Here is a 16,506-nt window from a genome sequence, read left to right on the forward strand (position 1 = left end):
AAAGAGCGCCTGGGTGGCTCAGTTGGTTAAGCGACTGCCTTCAGCTCACGTCATGATCCTGGAGTCCCCGGATCCGGATCAAGTCCCACATCGGGCTCCCTGCTTGGCGGGGAGTCTGCTTCTCCCTCTGACCCTCCCCCCTCTCATGTGCTTGCTCTCTCTCATTCTCTCTCTCAAATAAATAAAATCTTTAAAAAAAAAAAAAAAAAGGAGCTAGTAAGAAAGAAAAAAACAACTATTAGGAAATACATAGAATATACTAAACATATTTCAATATATTTTTATAGATAAGATGTAGAAACAGGTTAATAAATTTTTGAATATCTCTTTATACATATATAGGCCTCTAAAGATTGCTTGCTATAGGGGCTGGGCTCAGGACATGACAATTTGTAAGCACTGGTTTAAATGTCTCAATCCAATCTATGACTTGATGCACAGAAGTTAAGTGTATGGTCACCTGCAGAAATGGCCACTCTGAACAGGACAGCAAAGAAATAAACTTGATACAGTGAAGAACCAAGAATAAGACCTAAATAAACAGAAGGACATTCTATTCATGGGAAGGGACATTGTTAAGATATCAATATTATCCAAAGTGACCTACAACACAATCCCTATCAAAATTCCAATTCTCTTTTGCAGAAATGGAAAACCGAATCCTCATATTCATATGGAATTGCAAGGGGTCCATAGCCAAATAGCCAAAACAATACTGAAAGGAAAAAAAAAAAAAAAAGAACAAAGTTGGAAGGCTCACACCTCCCGATTTCAAAACTTACTACAAAGGTACAGTAATGATCAGTGTAGGGGCACCTGGCTGACTCATTCAGTGCGGCATGTGACTCTTGATCTTGGGGCTATAGGTTCAAGCCCAGGCTGGGTATAGAAATTACTTAAAAATAAAATCTTAAAAAAAAAAAAGCGCAGTACCAGCATAAGGATACACAGACCAAATGAATAGAACTGAGAGCCCAGAAATAAACCCAAGCATCCATGGCCAACTGATTTTTGACAAGGATGCCAAGTCCATTCAATGACGGAAAAACAGTATCTTCAATAAATGGTGCTGGGACAATGAGTTTCTACAGGCAAAAGAACAAAGTTGGACTCCTACTTCACACCACATTCAAAAATTAATTCAAAATGGATCAATGAGGGGCGCCTGGGTGGCTCAGTCAGTTAAGCGTCTGCCTTCAGCTCAGGTCATGATCTCGGGGTCCCAAGATTGAGCCCCATGTCGTGTTCCCCCTGCTCTGCAGGGAGTCTGCTTCTCCCTCTCCCTCTGCCCCTCCCCCTGCTCCTTCTCTCTCTCTCACTTGTTCATTCTCTCTCTCAAATAAATAAAATCTTTAAAAAAAAATGGATCAATGATTTAAACAAAAAGAAATACAACCATAAACCTCTTAGAAGAAAACATACAAAAGAATCTTCATGACTGGATTTGGCAATGGATTCTCAGATATGACATAAAAAGCACCAGAAACAACAATAACAAAAATAGGTAAACTGGACTTTTTCAAAATTTAAAATCTTTTTGCATTGAAAGATACTATCAAGAAAGTCAAAAGAAACCTAGAGAATGGGAGAAAATATCTGCACATCATATCCAATGAGAGTTTAACCATCCAGAATAAAGAACTGCAATTCAACAACAGAAGGACAAATAATCCAATTAAAAACTGGGTAAGGATTTAAACAGAAATCTCGGAGGAGGGTATACAAATAGCCAAAAAAACACATGAAAGATGCTCAACATCATTAGCCACTAAGATGGCAAGGGAGTAGGGGAGAAAAAGAGGAAGGGGAAAAAAACCAGAAAATAGCAAGTGTTGGGTGCCTAGGTGGCTTAGTTGTTAAGCATCTGCCTTCGGCTTCGGTCATGATCCCAGGGTCCTGGGACTGAGCCCCACATCGGGTTCCCTGCTGGGCAGGAAGCCTGCTTCTCCCTCTCCCTCTCCCGCTCCCCCCTGCTTGTGTTCCTGCTCTCGCTATCTCTATCAAATAAATAAATAAAATATTTTAAAAAAAAAAGAGCAAGTGTTGGCAGGGACGTTGACAAAGTGGGCCCCTCACACACTCCTGGCCAGAGGGGAGAAGGGTGAAGCCACTGTGGAAACAGGCTGGTAGTTCCTCAAAAAGCTAAACATAAAATTACATGACCTAGCAATTCTACTCCTAGGTATATACCCAAAAAACTGAAAACGGGCTCAAATAGATACTTGTCAGCCAAAGTTCACTGCAGCATCCTTCACAATAGCCAAAACATGGGATCAACCCAAATGTCTAACAAGGGATGAACTGCTCAACAAAATGTGGTGTATTCATACAATGGATATGATTTAGCCACAAAAAGGAATTACATTTTGATACATGCTACAACATGGATGAAGCTTGAAAACATTAACATAAGTGAAATAAGCCAGACACAAAAAAATTCCACTTACATGAAACATCTACAGTAGGCAAATCGAGCTAGGGTAGATTATAGGTTACCAGGGGCTGGGGTAGAAAGGATGGGAGTTACTGTTTCATGTTTAGAGGTGATGAAAATTTTGGAAACACAGTGGGCCCTTAAACACAGGTTTGAACTGCACAGGTCCACTTTATACACAGATTTTTTTCCTTAATGAATATATAGTATTGTAAATGTATTTCCTCTTACGATTTCTTAACATTTTCTTTTCTCTAGCTTATTTTATTGTAAGAACACAGTATATAATACATATACATTGGTTGACTGTTGATGCTGTCAGTAAGGATTCTGGGCAACAGTGGACTATTAGTAGCTAAGTTTGGGGGGAGTCAAAAGTTATACCCGGATTTGACTGTGTAGAGGAAGGTGGGGTCAGTGCCCCTAAGCCCCCATGAAGTTCAGGGGTCAACTGTAGATAGTGCAGATAGTTGTAAAACAGTGTGAACATTATTAATGCTAATGAATTGTGTACTTAAAAATGGGAAAGATGACAAATTCTTTATTATATATATTTTATCATAATAAAAAATATCTTTAAATATGCTTGGAAGATTTAAGAGAAAAAAGAGGGCAAAATATTTCATTACTTTATACTGATTGCATACTGAAATATTTTTAATATATGAGGTTAAATAAACTAAATTATTAAATATTTTTAAAAATCTGGGGGCGCCTGGGTGGCTCAGTCAGTTAAGCATCTGCCTTTGGCTGTCTTTGGCTCAGGCCATGATCCCCAGGTTGTGGGTTCGGGCCCCCAGCCAGGGTCCCTGCTTAGCAGGGAGTCTGCTTATCCTTCTTCCTCCGCCCCTCCCTGGCTCCCTGGTGCTCTCTCTTGCACGGGCTCTCTCCTGCACGCGCATCCACACACACTGTCTCTCTCAGGTAAATAAATAAAATCTTAAAAAAAAAAAAGTCTGAGAAGGTCTTAGAAAATACCAGTGAGGGCTTCTCCAGGAAGGAGAAGTCATAGGACTAGTGAAGCTACATAGGGCCCTGTGCTCAGAAAGGCCAGTGCTGGGGTTTAACGCTCTGTTGTCACCATCTTGAAATTGTTAATATTATAATTTTAAATTTGGGTGGCTCAAGATGGTTAAGCGTCTGCCTTCAGCTCGGGTCATGATCCCAGGGACCTGGGATCGAGCCCCGTGTCGGGCTCCCTGCTCGGTGCAGAGCCTGCTTATCCCTCTCCCTCTGCCATTCCTTCTGCTTGTGCTCTCTGGCTCTCTCTCTCTGTCAAATAAAATCTTTAAAAAATAATAATAATGATAATTTTAATTTTGAATTTGTATTTTATAAAAGTAAAGTCTGATAGGACAATGGGACACACGTCAGGAGCTTGGAACTTCAGCTCACACATGGTCCAACTTCCAGTTTTCCTGGGAAAGATTCTGTCCCTGCTCTCTGTCTCCCACTCACCCCAACCTCCCTCTCTGCCCTCATCCTGCAACCACTCCCTCTCTCCTCTACCACTTGGGGCAGTAACCAAGCTGTCAGGAAGTCCACATTCCATCATCACCTCCAGTGGAAGCATAGCACAGACTCAGAGAGAGAAGGGGTCAAGGTGGGGACCTCAAACCCTGCCTGGATCCAGGTACCACGAGCACCCTAGCACAGAGGATGTTATCCCGTGGGAGTTGCCCACATGCTGTGGGTTGGGACAACAGGCCTGTGGGCCAGCTCAGGTCCACATTTTCATTGTGCACAGTGCCTTGTAAATTACATAGCCAGCCCCTATTTTAAGTGATCAAATGTTAACTTTCAAAAAAATCAAGAGACTCTAATGAGTAGCGGGGTTTAGATCTACTTTTAGAAAAGAAGATAAAGTTCTTGGAAGAGTCTATCTTCCCTAAAGTTCATTTTTCTCAGACAGGCTTTCAACAAGAACTATACAGCCTAAAATCTGAGGTCTTAACTCTTGGGACAAATAGAGTCCCAGACACTTTGGAAATCAGAGAAGGCAGAGTGACACCTCACTGAAATTTGAAATGCTAGGTAAGGAAGTGGAAAGAACCACGGACAGGTGTTCCCTCAGCTCCTTCAGTCTCAGACCAGTGCAGACTCGGAAGCCTCAGTCTTCCAGTAAATTTCCTTTAGCTTAAGTTGGTCTAGTGTTGGTTTCTGTTGCTTGAAACCAAGAAATTCTAAGTACTATGGGGGATTAAGAATAAATGCATCTGACATGGGAAAGAATTATTAATATGAGATTCAGTGAAAAGACCAAACAAAGCTAGTACAGTATCTTAGTTTGATCTCCCACTTAAAAAAATCTAGAAAGACATACAACAATGTTAACAGTGGATATTTTGGGTAATGGCTTACAAATGAGTCTTCTTGTATCTGTGTTTCTGCGTATATTTCCTAATTTTTCTAAACTGAACTTCACATTCCTTGAATTTTAAACAATTTTATAAAATACAGAATTCCAGATTTAGAAAAAACAAAATTTTCCCCCCAAAAGAATTAGTAACATTTAGCCCAATAGTTAATCTAACTAACTTAACAGTTGTAAGCCATTCAAATCTCTCAATTTTCCCTTGAGAAATATGTACGTATCTGTGTCAGCACAGTCAAGAAAGTAAACAAGTCTTGAACAAATTCAGATGAATAAACACATTCTTAGGCTGACTAAGGAAGCAGAAGTTACTGAGGAATATTGTTCTATACAATGTCAGAAACAAAGGATACCAGGATGAAAAATTTTAGTTATTACTAATGTTTTATCTAAGAATAAAACAAAACCAATTTTGGAACAGAATTCCATTGAAAAAGTGAATTCACATTCAAGGAGACGAAAGAGCAATGACAACTGAAGGCCATGCCTGATCCTAGACTGGGTCCATCACAGACAGGGAGGAGTGCTATAAATGATCAGACAAGATAAAAATACCAGCTTACTTCAGCTGATAACCATCCTGTGGTAATGTAAGAGACATATCCTTATTCTTAGAAAACAGACACTTGATTACACACACACACACACACACACACACACACAAAAGTGAACAAATGTTAAAGCAAACATGGTAAAATGAGAATGACTGTTTGATATGGTTAAAGGGTAATGTGTTCCTGGATTCACTCAGCCTAGTTTGATGGGGGTTAATCAACTGGGTTGTGGTTTTAAATTCCATGTTTCTGGAATATCCTTTCTAATTCTTTCCACTGGGTAATCCTAACCCATTCTTTAAAAACAAAAAACAGTTCAAATCTCATCTCCGTAAAGGCTACTCTAGCCTCCCCAGCTAGAAGTGATCTTTCTGCCTGTTTCTCACTATTATCATTAAGTTGGTCTCTCAGCTCCTGCTAAACTGTTCTCTCTCTAATAGGGGAGAGTATCCTAGTATCCTAATTCTCTACATTCCTTCACTGCAATAAGGATACAGGCCCAAAGATTAACTGATTTGCCCAAGGGCACATAATTAGCTAAGAGCCAAGATTAAAATAAAAGTCATCTCTTTATCCCCCCAGTGATCCAAGAACATTCTCAGTCTGTCTACTGAAGGATAGTACTATACCTTCAGGGTTCATTTTTTGAGCATCTACCACGTGCCAGGTACCACTGGAGGGGGTTCCCATATATTATCATTTGAAATATCCTGTATCTATCTACATACACTTGTGTTCTTAGTTTATTTATATATTCTCTACAAATATTACTTAAATACATGTACTTACTGCAATAAAATGATTTACAAGAAAGTTATAAGAAATTATATATAACATCATTCAGATGACCAAATATGTATTTCTCAGATAAATTTGGGCTTCATTCACACAGTTCCTGAAAATGCTTCAAAACCATAAAGGTGCAATGGATGTCTTGTTATTAATGAAGGTGACTTGTAGACCCTACCCAAGGGTACAGTTAGTTCCCAGGAGGACTAATCATGTGATTAGAGGGTTGGGACCTTCAGGCCTACCCCAACTTCTGGGGCGGTGAGAGGGGCTGGAGGTTGAATCAGTGAATGACTTAGTCAACCCTGACTATGTAATGAAGCCTCCATAAGAATTTGATTCCCCGCTTCAGAGAACTCCCACACGTGGGAAACCAGAACACCTGGTGTTGTATCGGAATTGGGTCCAGGAACTTTACAAGAGTTATCTGTTACTAATGGACCATGTCTACTATCTACCTGCTCAATCTTATCTCCAAATAATTACCTTGCTTTCTTCCTCATGCATCAAATATGACTTATAAACAGAGATGCAAAGAACTCTGAGGTTCTTTTACTTTAAGACTATTCCTGAGCAGAAGTATCTACCCAAGAGCTTCCACTCTGGTACCTCCCCCATCCTTTTATTTGCAAATGGACTCTCAGTCACAGTCTGTTATTGAAAGTATTGCTCTACTTGGGTTTTTACTTTTGTTCATTCATTCAAAACTTACTTGTTAAATATATATACATTAAACATCTATGTGCCAGACTACAATCCTGATCACAGGTAATTAGCGAAACAAAGAGGTCCTTGTCTTCTTACATTCAAATGGGGGGGGACAGATAATAAATAATATCAGGTACTATGAGAGCTTTGAAGCATAAAAGAGCAGGTAAGACAACAGAGAATAGAGAAGGCAGCATTTCAGAGGAAGAGCTCTCTGAGGTGGCAATGTCTGAACACTGAATTTCCTGGAGTCCTTCAGAAATTAGTATTTGTCTACTTGAGGGCAAAAATCAATCCTGGCCATTAATGAGGATCCTGGTAATTATTAGTCTTTTAGTATTAGACCACCTTTTTATAAATAAAATCAATCTGGATGAAAGTCTGAGATTTGAAAATTAAGAAACTGAAACCTTCCCAAGCCAATACTGTGAACTTAATTGTTCATAAGTTTAAAAACAATTCAAAGCAGACATGGTCCTTACTTTTACAGTTATGAATAAAACATGCATAGAATTACCAGTGGCTTTAAAGATACACACCAAGCCTTACTGAACAATTTCTATTTCTTTACTATAGATGCCAGCCATATATTCTCAAGTTATAAGAAAGGAAAAAATTCTGAGATCACACCTTACCAGAGTATGTGACTGTGACCTTAATTTTTAAACTTTTGTTAAAACTGCATATATTAAATTCACAAATCAGAAAAGCCCTATCACATCATATATGAATCCCCATTTGGTAATTACTCCAACAATCCAGGGGATTAAGTTAGGGTCATCTTTTGCTAGAATAACAATTCAACACATTCCCTTTGAAGATCAAAAACAAGTATGTTTGATAACTAATAACTATAAAAAGCCCCAACTAAAGGTAACTTTAAAAACTTGAACAGCTTAAAATAGCTCACTTTAAGTCAGAAAGACATAAGTATGAACTAATTATGCTCTCATGCAGTCATCTGAAATATTAGCAATTTCCAGCTTGAGGAACCTTACCCATTCTCAAACACTCCCAGTTCTAATCTTACCTCCATAAAGCCAACCCTGCATCTCTAGTGTTACTGTCTTCTCTTAATCTCACTTATGTACTCTTACCTTCAGCAACTCCTTGCAGCTGTCAAGCCCAATATCCACAAGAATGCCTTTCACCTTTTTTCGTACCTTCCTGATGTTGTCAAGATTTTCCACAGGAATTTGAAACATTTTTGAATTTTTTCCTTAAAAAAAAAGAAAAAAGAAAACAAAACTGAGTACCTTTATTGACATCTATATATTTAACTGAGTTGGTAAAACACTAAGAACAGAGTAATTTTCAGGGCGCATGGGTGGCACAGTCGGTTGGGCGTCCGACTTGGTTTCGGCTCAGGTCATGATCTTGGGGTCGTGAGATCAAGTCCATCGGGCTCTGCACTCAGCATGGAGTCTGCTTGAGACTGTCTCTCCCTCTCCCTCTGCCTCCCCACTTTGCATTCTCTCTCTCAAATAAATAAATCTTAAAAAAAAAAGAGTAATTTTCTTTTTTATCTTTTTTTTTTTTTAAGATTTATTTATTTATTTGACAGAGACAGTGACAGCGAGAGAGGGAACACATGCAGGCAGAGTGGGAGAGGGAGAAGCTGGCTTCCCGCTGAGCAGGGAGCCTGATGCGGGGCTCGATCCCAGTCCCTGGGATCATGACCTGAGCTGAAGGCAGACACTTAACGACTAAGCCACCCAGGCACCCCCAGAGTAATTTTCAACAAATTATGCTAGGACAACTACATATCCACATGCCAAAGAATGAAGCTGGATTCTTTACTTCCATCACACACAAAAATTAACTCAGAATGGATCATACAACTCCATGTAAGAGCTTAAACTTTAAATCTCTTAAAAGAAAACAGGCATAAATCTTCATGACCTTGGATCTGGCAATGGACCCTTAGATAAGACACCAAAAACCACTAACAACTAAAGAAAAAGAGAAGTTACGGGCACCTGGGTGGCTCAGTCGTTAAGCGTCTGCCTTCGGCTCGGGTCATGATCCCAAGATCCTGGGATCGAGTCCCGCATCGGGCTCCCCGCTCAGCGGGAAGCCTGCTTCCCCCTCTCCCATTCCCCCTGCTTGTGTTCCCTCTCTTGCTGTCTCTGTCAAATAAATAAATAAAATTTAAAGAAAAAGAGAAGTTGGACTTCATCAAAATAAAACTTTTTAAGATTTCTATTTGAGTGAGAGAGTGCAAAGAGAGAGAGAGAGAGCACACGAGCAGGAGGGAGCGGCAGAGGGAGGGGGACAAGCAGACTCCCCGCCGAGCAGGAAGCCCGATGCAGGGCTCAATCCCAGGACCCCGGGATCATGACCTGAGCTGAAGGCAGTCGCTCAACCAACTGAGCCACCCAGGCGCCCCCAAAATAATAAATCTGAAAAAAAAAAAAAAGAAGAAAGAAAGAAAGAAAAGGGGCAAAAGATCTGAATTTCTCCAAAGATAATATGCAAATGGCTATTAAGCACATGAAAAGATGCTAAACAACATTAGCTGTGGGGAAATGAAACTCAAAACCACAATGAAATATGTAACTTTATGCCTACCAAGATGACTATAATTTAAAAAAAGAGAAAAAACACAAGTGTTGGAAAGGATGTGGAGCAACTGGATCGCTCATACATTGTGGTAATAATGTACAATGGTGCAGTCACTCTGGAAAACAGTATGACAGTTCCTCAAAAGATGAAACATATAGGTACCATATGAATCATCAATTTCACCCAAGAGAAATTAAAAACATGCATCCAAACAAAAACTTGTTCACAAATATTCACAGCGGCATTACTCACAATAGCCAAAAAGTAGAAACAACTCACATGTCCATCAACTGATGAATGGATAAATAAAATGTGATCTATCCATACTATGAAATGTTTGGCCATAAAAAGAAATGAAGTACTGACAGGTGCTACGATGTGGATTACCCCTGGAGAATATTATGCTAAGTCAAAGAAGCCAGACACGTAGGATCACATATTGTATGGTTCCATTCATAAAAAGTGTCCAGAACAGACAAATTTACAGAGACAGAAAGTAGAAAACTAGGTTACCTGGGGCTGTGGAAGAATGGAAGGTGATGGCTAAGGAGAACAGGATTTCTTTTTGGAACAATGACAATGTTCTAAAAATCAACTGTGGTGAGGTATGCACAACTCTGTGAATATCCTAAACACCAGTGAACTATATACTTTAAATGGGTGAATTGTATGGTATGTAAATTACATCTCCATAAAGCTGTTTTTAAAATATCTAAGAAGGCATAATATTAAACTAAACCCTGTGGTACTTTACCAGAAGAGGAGGTACAGGTGTGACCTTATTGTTTTTAATACATATATAAGTAAAAAATACAGTTGTAAATGTGTGTGTATATATTCCATAGCTCTGCCTACTGTGGAAGATGGAAGACAGTCTGGAAGCAGTTACACACCCCAGCAGCAGTGAGCACTCCTAAGGCCCATATCTTTCTTTCTTTCTTTTCCTTTTTTTTAAATTTACTTATTTATTTGAGAGACAGAATGAGAGCAAGTGTGCTGGGGGGAGGGACAAAGGCAGAGTCTCAAGCAGACTCTGCACTGAGCGCAGAACCTAACATAGGGTTCAATCTCATGACCCTGAGATCATGACCTGAGCCAAAACCAAAAGTTGGATGCTTACCTGACTGCGCCACCCAGGCGCCCCCCCAAATCTTACTTTCTAAACACCACCTTCCATTAAAAAGAACCAGGGCTCCTTAGAAAAATGGCTGAGTCTAGGGCTGGAGCATGGAAAAGACAAGACTAGCCAAGACTATCCTGTACCAAAAAATAAGAAAGTTGCTCAAAAAATGGGGAGACATGTCAAAATGACTCAAAAGAAACCAACTTAAATAAATTCCCACAACCCAAATATGGGACAATTCGGGCATCAAATAAATGATAGTAATAGATTACAAACTGTGGCACCGAATTTTCCAAACACAATGCAACAGTACCTCCCGTCCCACATGCTCTTTTACAATTTGTTCTTGGGGCACCTGGGTGGCTCAGTCAGTTAAGCATCTGACTCTTGATTTTGGCTCAGTCATGATCTCAGGGTCATGAGATTGAGCCCCACATCGGCTGCTACTGGGCATGGAGTCTGCTTAACATTCTCTCCCTCTCCCTCCACACATGCTCTAATAAATAAATAAATCTTTTTAAAAATATATATGAGATCTTGACAGTCCTCCCCCAAAGTGGGGCATTTATGCCCAACCCCTTGAACCCCTTGAACTTTGTGGCTGCCTCAACCAATAAAGTATGGCAGAAGTAATGCCATGTGACTTCCAAGACTAGAGCATAAAAATGTTACTTGCTTCTGCCTGTTCTCTGGGGACCATCGCTCTTAGAATCCAGACACCATGTCATGAGGAAGCTCAACTAGCTCACATGGAGAGACCACATGGAGATGTTCCAACATCAATCACCAGACATGTAAGTGAAGATACCTCTAGACACCTGGCTGTCAAGTCACCCCAGCCCCTGAGTCTTCCCAGATTCCCCTGCTCCAGTCTGAACTCCAGATTCAAAGAATTACTGGGTTTTAACCAAATGTTTTATTCTATGAAGTTCAGGGGTGATTTGGCATACATCAACAGTAACTAAAATATAACACAGAATATAAATTTAAATCCATGATGATATAAATAATTAAATACACTGAAAATCTGATGAGGAACAGGATATGTACAGGATTTCCAAGCACCTCCCTAAAAATTACTTAATAATAACCAAAGGAAAGGGGCTCCTGGGTGGCTCAGTCAGTTAAGTGTCCAACTCTTGATTTGGGCTCAGGTTATGATCTCAGGGTCGTGAGATAAAGCCTAGTGTCAGGCCCCACACTGGTCATGGAGTCTACTTAAGATTCTCTCTTTCCCTCTCCCTCTGCCCCTCCCCACCCTCTAAATAAATAACCTAAGGAAAAAGCAATTCAAAGAAGTCTGGTAGATGTCTTAGCCCAAATTAATAGATGCTGTAATATAACTAGCCTATAATATTCAGAAGTGTCCAGACCATACAAGGTAGCACTACTCATAACAGCCAAAATGTGGAAACAATTCAAATGTCCTTCAAATGGTAAATGGATAAACAAAATGTGGTATACCCATACAAAAGAATGCTACTTGGCATTAAAAACTAGGTACTGATGTATGCCACAACCTGAATGAATCTCAAAAACATTATGCTACGTGAAAGAAGCCAGATGCAAAAGTTCTCACATTGTCTGACTCCATTTATGTGAAATATTCAGAAGAGACAATTCTACAGAGATAGAAGGTAGGTTAGCAGTTGGCTGGGAGTGGAAACAGGTTTTTTGGAGTGTGCCAGAAATGTTCTATCATTAGATTGTGGTGATGGCTATACAACTCTACATGAATTACACACTTTTAAAAAAAGATCATATAAGGAAAACTAAGGAACTGTTTCCCACTGGAAGAGACTAAAAATAAATACAATGTGCAATTCTAAGTTGATTCTTTTACCAGAAATGTTATTGGAGCACTAGCAAAATTTCAGTGGGATCTGAGGATCAATGATAATAATGTACTGATTTCCCGATTCTGATGGCTATATTCTGGATATGGAGAAGAATGCTCTTATTGTAGGAAACAGACAATATTTGGGGTAATGTGGCATCTTGTTCGGCAACTTACTTTCAGATGTTTCAGGGGGAAAAGTTCTTTGCATTATACTTGCAATTTTCTATGAATCCGCAACTATTTCAAAAAGTTTTTTTAATGTGTAAGCTATCAAAGCTAAAAAACAGTCAAATCAAATTAAAGAACGCCAGGTTAAAATAATGATGCCAATCTTTTATTATCAGAATAACTTTTAAAGATTGAAAATATTCATTGGCAGTGAAACTAAGTAAAAATTTGGCCATATCTCCCAAGATTTTAAATGAAAACGTCTACGAGTCAGCAATTCCACTTTTACAGCCCTCTTATAACCCCTCCTCCCCCAGCGTATGCTTGGTACCCCTCTGAGTTTACACTTCTTGCATAGCACCATGTTCCAATTTTCTATTTATATATCTATTTTTCCTATTAGACTAAACTTTTTCAGGGTAGGAATTATGTTTTCTTTGCATGTCTGGGGCCTATCACAGAGTGTAATATAAAGCAAATGTTCACAATAAGGGAATAAAGGAGATAAAATAAAACAGGGTAGGAATCATAAGACATGCAGAAAGTGCTAAAAGGTTCAAAAAGGCTATGGGAGGGTTAGAGTCAGAGCCCAAAACAGTCTAGGTGAACAGAGCAGCACTGAAAAATGATTGACGTAAAGGAAAAGTCTCAATAATTATTTGGCCAAAAGTAAGTAAAACCAAAGAAGGTAGATTGGAACCAAATGGGTGGGGTTGGGGGGAGGAAGGGTTAACATGTAAGTGGGAGGAATTCCCAGGGGGAAAAGGAAATACAAAGTTTCTGAGAAGCTAATTTGGAATGAGTTTTCCAAATCTCATTATCTATGTCAAAAGTAGATCTTAGGTTCAGTAAAAGGAGAGACTGAAGGATCATTTAGCATTTTATAACTGAAGAATATTAAATCCTAGGAAATAAAGTAAAAAATAATAAAATTATTAAAAATGAAACGCACTAGGGGCGCCTGGGTGGCTCAGTCGATAAGCGTCTGCCTTCTTTGGTTCAGGTCATGATCCCAGGGTCCTGGGATCGAGCCCCGCATCGGGCTCCCTGCTCAGCGGGAAGCCTGCTTCTCCCTCTCCCACTCCCCGTTTGTGTTCCCCTCTCTCGCTCTCTCTCTCTCTCTGTCAAATAAATAATAAATAAAATCTTAAAAAAAAAAAACGAAACGCACTGAATTGGGTTCTAGCCTTCAAAAGCCTCACCTAGGGGTGCCTGGGTGGCTCAGTCAGTTGGGCGCCTGACTTGATCTCAGCTCAGGTCTTGATCACAGGGTCATGAATGAGTTCAAGCCCCAAAGCCTCACCTAACGGAGGAGCTGTCAAGAACCTCATGATAGGTTTTCCTAAAAACTAAACACACGGTCACTTTCAAGCCCACACTGGCTTCTTTGGCCAGAGCAAGCCTCAACAAAAATTGTTAGATGCTTTCCACTCAACTCTATCAGACTTGCTTTCACTTCCTCCTTAAAGTTCCATTATCCTCTCTACCCTCTGGGGTTCTTCTTTCCCCAGAGCTGGCTGTTAAACAGAATTATCCAAGGTTAACACCATCATCCATATATATGAAACAAGGAAGCTAAATTTATTGCTTGCAAAGAAGGATGGCTTTACATAGTAAGCACTGATCTTATTACAGAGTTTTGAGAAGCATGGCATACAAGGATTGGTGGACTTCCAGAAGCACCAGTTTAAGGACTGGCTGATTATCAGAGGCTGGCTCCTGAAGGCTGTTGCAGACTGGCTAACTCAGGAGGATACTGAATGAGGCTGTCAGTGATGGGGCAAGTTTTAAACGCGCCCTGTAGTTACTTGTTCAAGGCTTGGGAGTAGGGCCAAGGAAATGTCAGTCTTCTTTCCTGAATCTGGAGAATAGGAACTTTTTATTCTCAAATGTAAGCAACCCCATTTCCGCACCACTGTTAGTGTGGTTCCCCCCAAAACAAGCACGTTAAATCTGTACCTTCATCATTAGGAAACAGTAGACCAACACAGCTGCACTAATCTATCAACCTCAGCTCACAGTAAATTACCTTTAACGTCCATGTGTGGTACACGTGGACCTACCAAAAATTCCACTCATGTGCACAAGAAAATATTATTTCCCAAAGGGGCATTTACAGGGTTTCTTTTGTTGTTTTTTAGTATCATGGTCATTTAAGAACACTCCATTCTGGAAAAAATAACACTCCAAAAAATTAGTGGTTCCGGTAATAAATAATATTTTTAAGCCACAGAACTTCGGAGTTCCTATGAAATCTAAGTTCTCAAAGGATTTCACATGAGTGCCAATACTACATCATGGTCTCACCAGCAAAGATTCTGGAACTGTCCTTCCTGGGTTCAAATCAGTCCCACAACTTACAAGCTGTGTTATCTCTGGCAAGTCACTTACTCCCGGGCCTCGGTGCCTACCTGTAAAACAGGGGAGAACAAGCTGCTGCGGCAAGCAGTTCGTGAGCATGAATGAGTTAACACAAGAACAGCACTCAAGACTCCAAAAACGTCATGAAGTGTCCCGACCACTGGAATACAGGACTTCTGTTCCCAGCACCTTAAAGAATACACAATCCTTGTGGCATCCACGCGGCGCCCAGGCCTGCGCCTTCAGCAAGCCACGAGCCTTCGGGGTGCTCCCGCGTAACACAGAGCCCTAACACGGGTGTGACAGCCTGCGTGGCCGACCCGCAGAACGCTGGGAACGCGGCCCCTCAAAGGGACCACACCCATAAACTCACCAAGGGCCGATCGCGAACCTGGGTGTAGAAGGCGCCCCGCGATCTCGCCACTGTCCAGGTAAGGATCTTACCACAACTCCGCCTCACCGCCCACAACCAATCAACGCCTAACCCTAAATGCACCTCTCGGTCAGACAACTCAGCAGGTCTCCCCCACTCTTGTCAATCGTCCAGAGCAGCACCACGTCCCCTTCTACACGCAGACCCGTCACTTCCACCCCGAAAGACCACCAACTTCCACCGAAATATCCAAGTCCGCCCACCGGCCGCCAGCTCTTCAGCGTTCGTTCTGGGCACTTAAAACACACGCATATTCCTTACCTCCGGCCGAAGATGAACCTGAACTTTTCACAAGCCCTGCAAGTTACATGCGGCCTCACGGGGACCCGACTCCCAGTCCTACTGACTGCAGGACACCCGGTGTTCCGCCCCGCTCCCGGCAGGGGAAGTCCGCTACCCTCCCTCCCACAGGCTGCCATTACCCTTCTATTCAACTATAACGAGTGTTAACAGCATTCCAGCAAGTCTTCCGCTCACATTCAAAGAAAACACCTAAAATACCTATCAGGATGCAAGTGCGCACCATCCCAACAGGCAGGTCTCATTTCTGACGTTCCAAAGCCCAATGTGAGCAGAAATTCTGCAAACAGAGCCTACGTCAACGCAATCAGCAAAGGCAGATGAAAAGTTAGCATTTTAATGTCAACATCTACATATCCATCATCCGCGTTCAGGCCGGGAGTGCGAGGCTGCCCTCCCACCGCCCTCTCCGCCGGAGGTGAAACCGCCCCAGGCCAGAGCTCGGCGCCACCAGACCCGCAGGGCCAACCCCGGCGGTCACTCCAGGCTGCTCCCAGGAGAGGCTCCCGGCAACCAGGTTGCGGGGAGGCGCGCCCCGCGGGGGCCGCCCTCCCCACCACCCTCCCCGCGGCCCCCCTCCACTTCGCGGGGCCGCCCCCTCCCCCGGCGACCACCCCCGACGCCCACGTGACGCGCAGGGATGACGGGCGCCGCTCCGGCCGCGAACCCCGCGCCCGGAGAGCGCCTCGGAATTCGTGAGGCGGCCGCGGGCCGCGGGCTGTGGGCGGGGTGGGGCGGGGCCGCGGCCGCCGTCGCCGTCGGGATTCAGCGGGCCTGGGCCGGGCAGGGCCGGGGGCGTCGCCGCGGGGCTGGGCCGGGGTCGTACCTACCGCTGGGCGCCCGGAGCGCCGCCGCCG

At 42.0% G+C, this 16,506-nt stretch overlaps 1 non-coding gene across 1 annotated transcript; it reads right to left on the reverse strand.

Moving 5' to 3' along the window:
* Window positions 1–1,549: 1,549 nt before the first annotated feature.
* LOC102737215 (uncharacterized) lies at window positions 1,550–16,186 on the reverse strand. The gene is made up of 2 exons (XR_014139513.1): window positions 14,863–16,186; window positions 1,550–8,078 (listed from the first exon to the last, which is right to left on the reverse strand). It is a non-coding gene; the product is annotated as an uncharacterized LOC102737215 (transcript).
* Between the last annotated feature and the right edge of the window lie 320 nt (window positions 16,187–16,506).

Source organism: Leptonychotes weddellii, chromosome 13, assembly GCF_054177405.1.
Source record: "Leptonychotes weddellii isolate Sample4059 chromosome 13, ASM5417740v2, whole genome shotgun sequence".
NCBI lineage: Eukaryota > Metazoa > Chordata > Mammalia > Carnivora > Phocidae > Leptonychotes > Leptonychotes weddellii.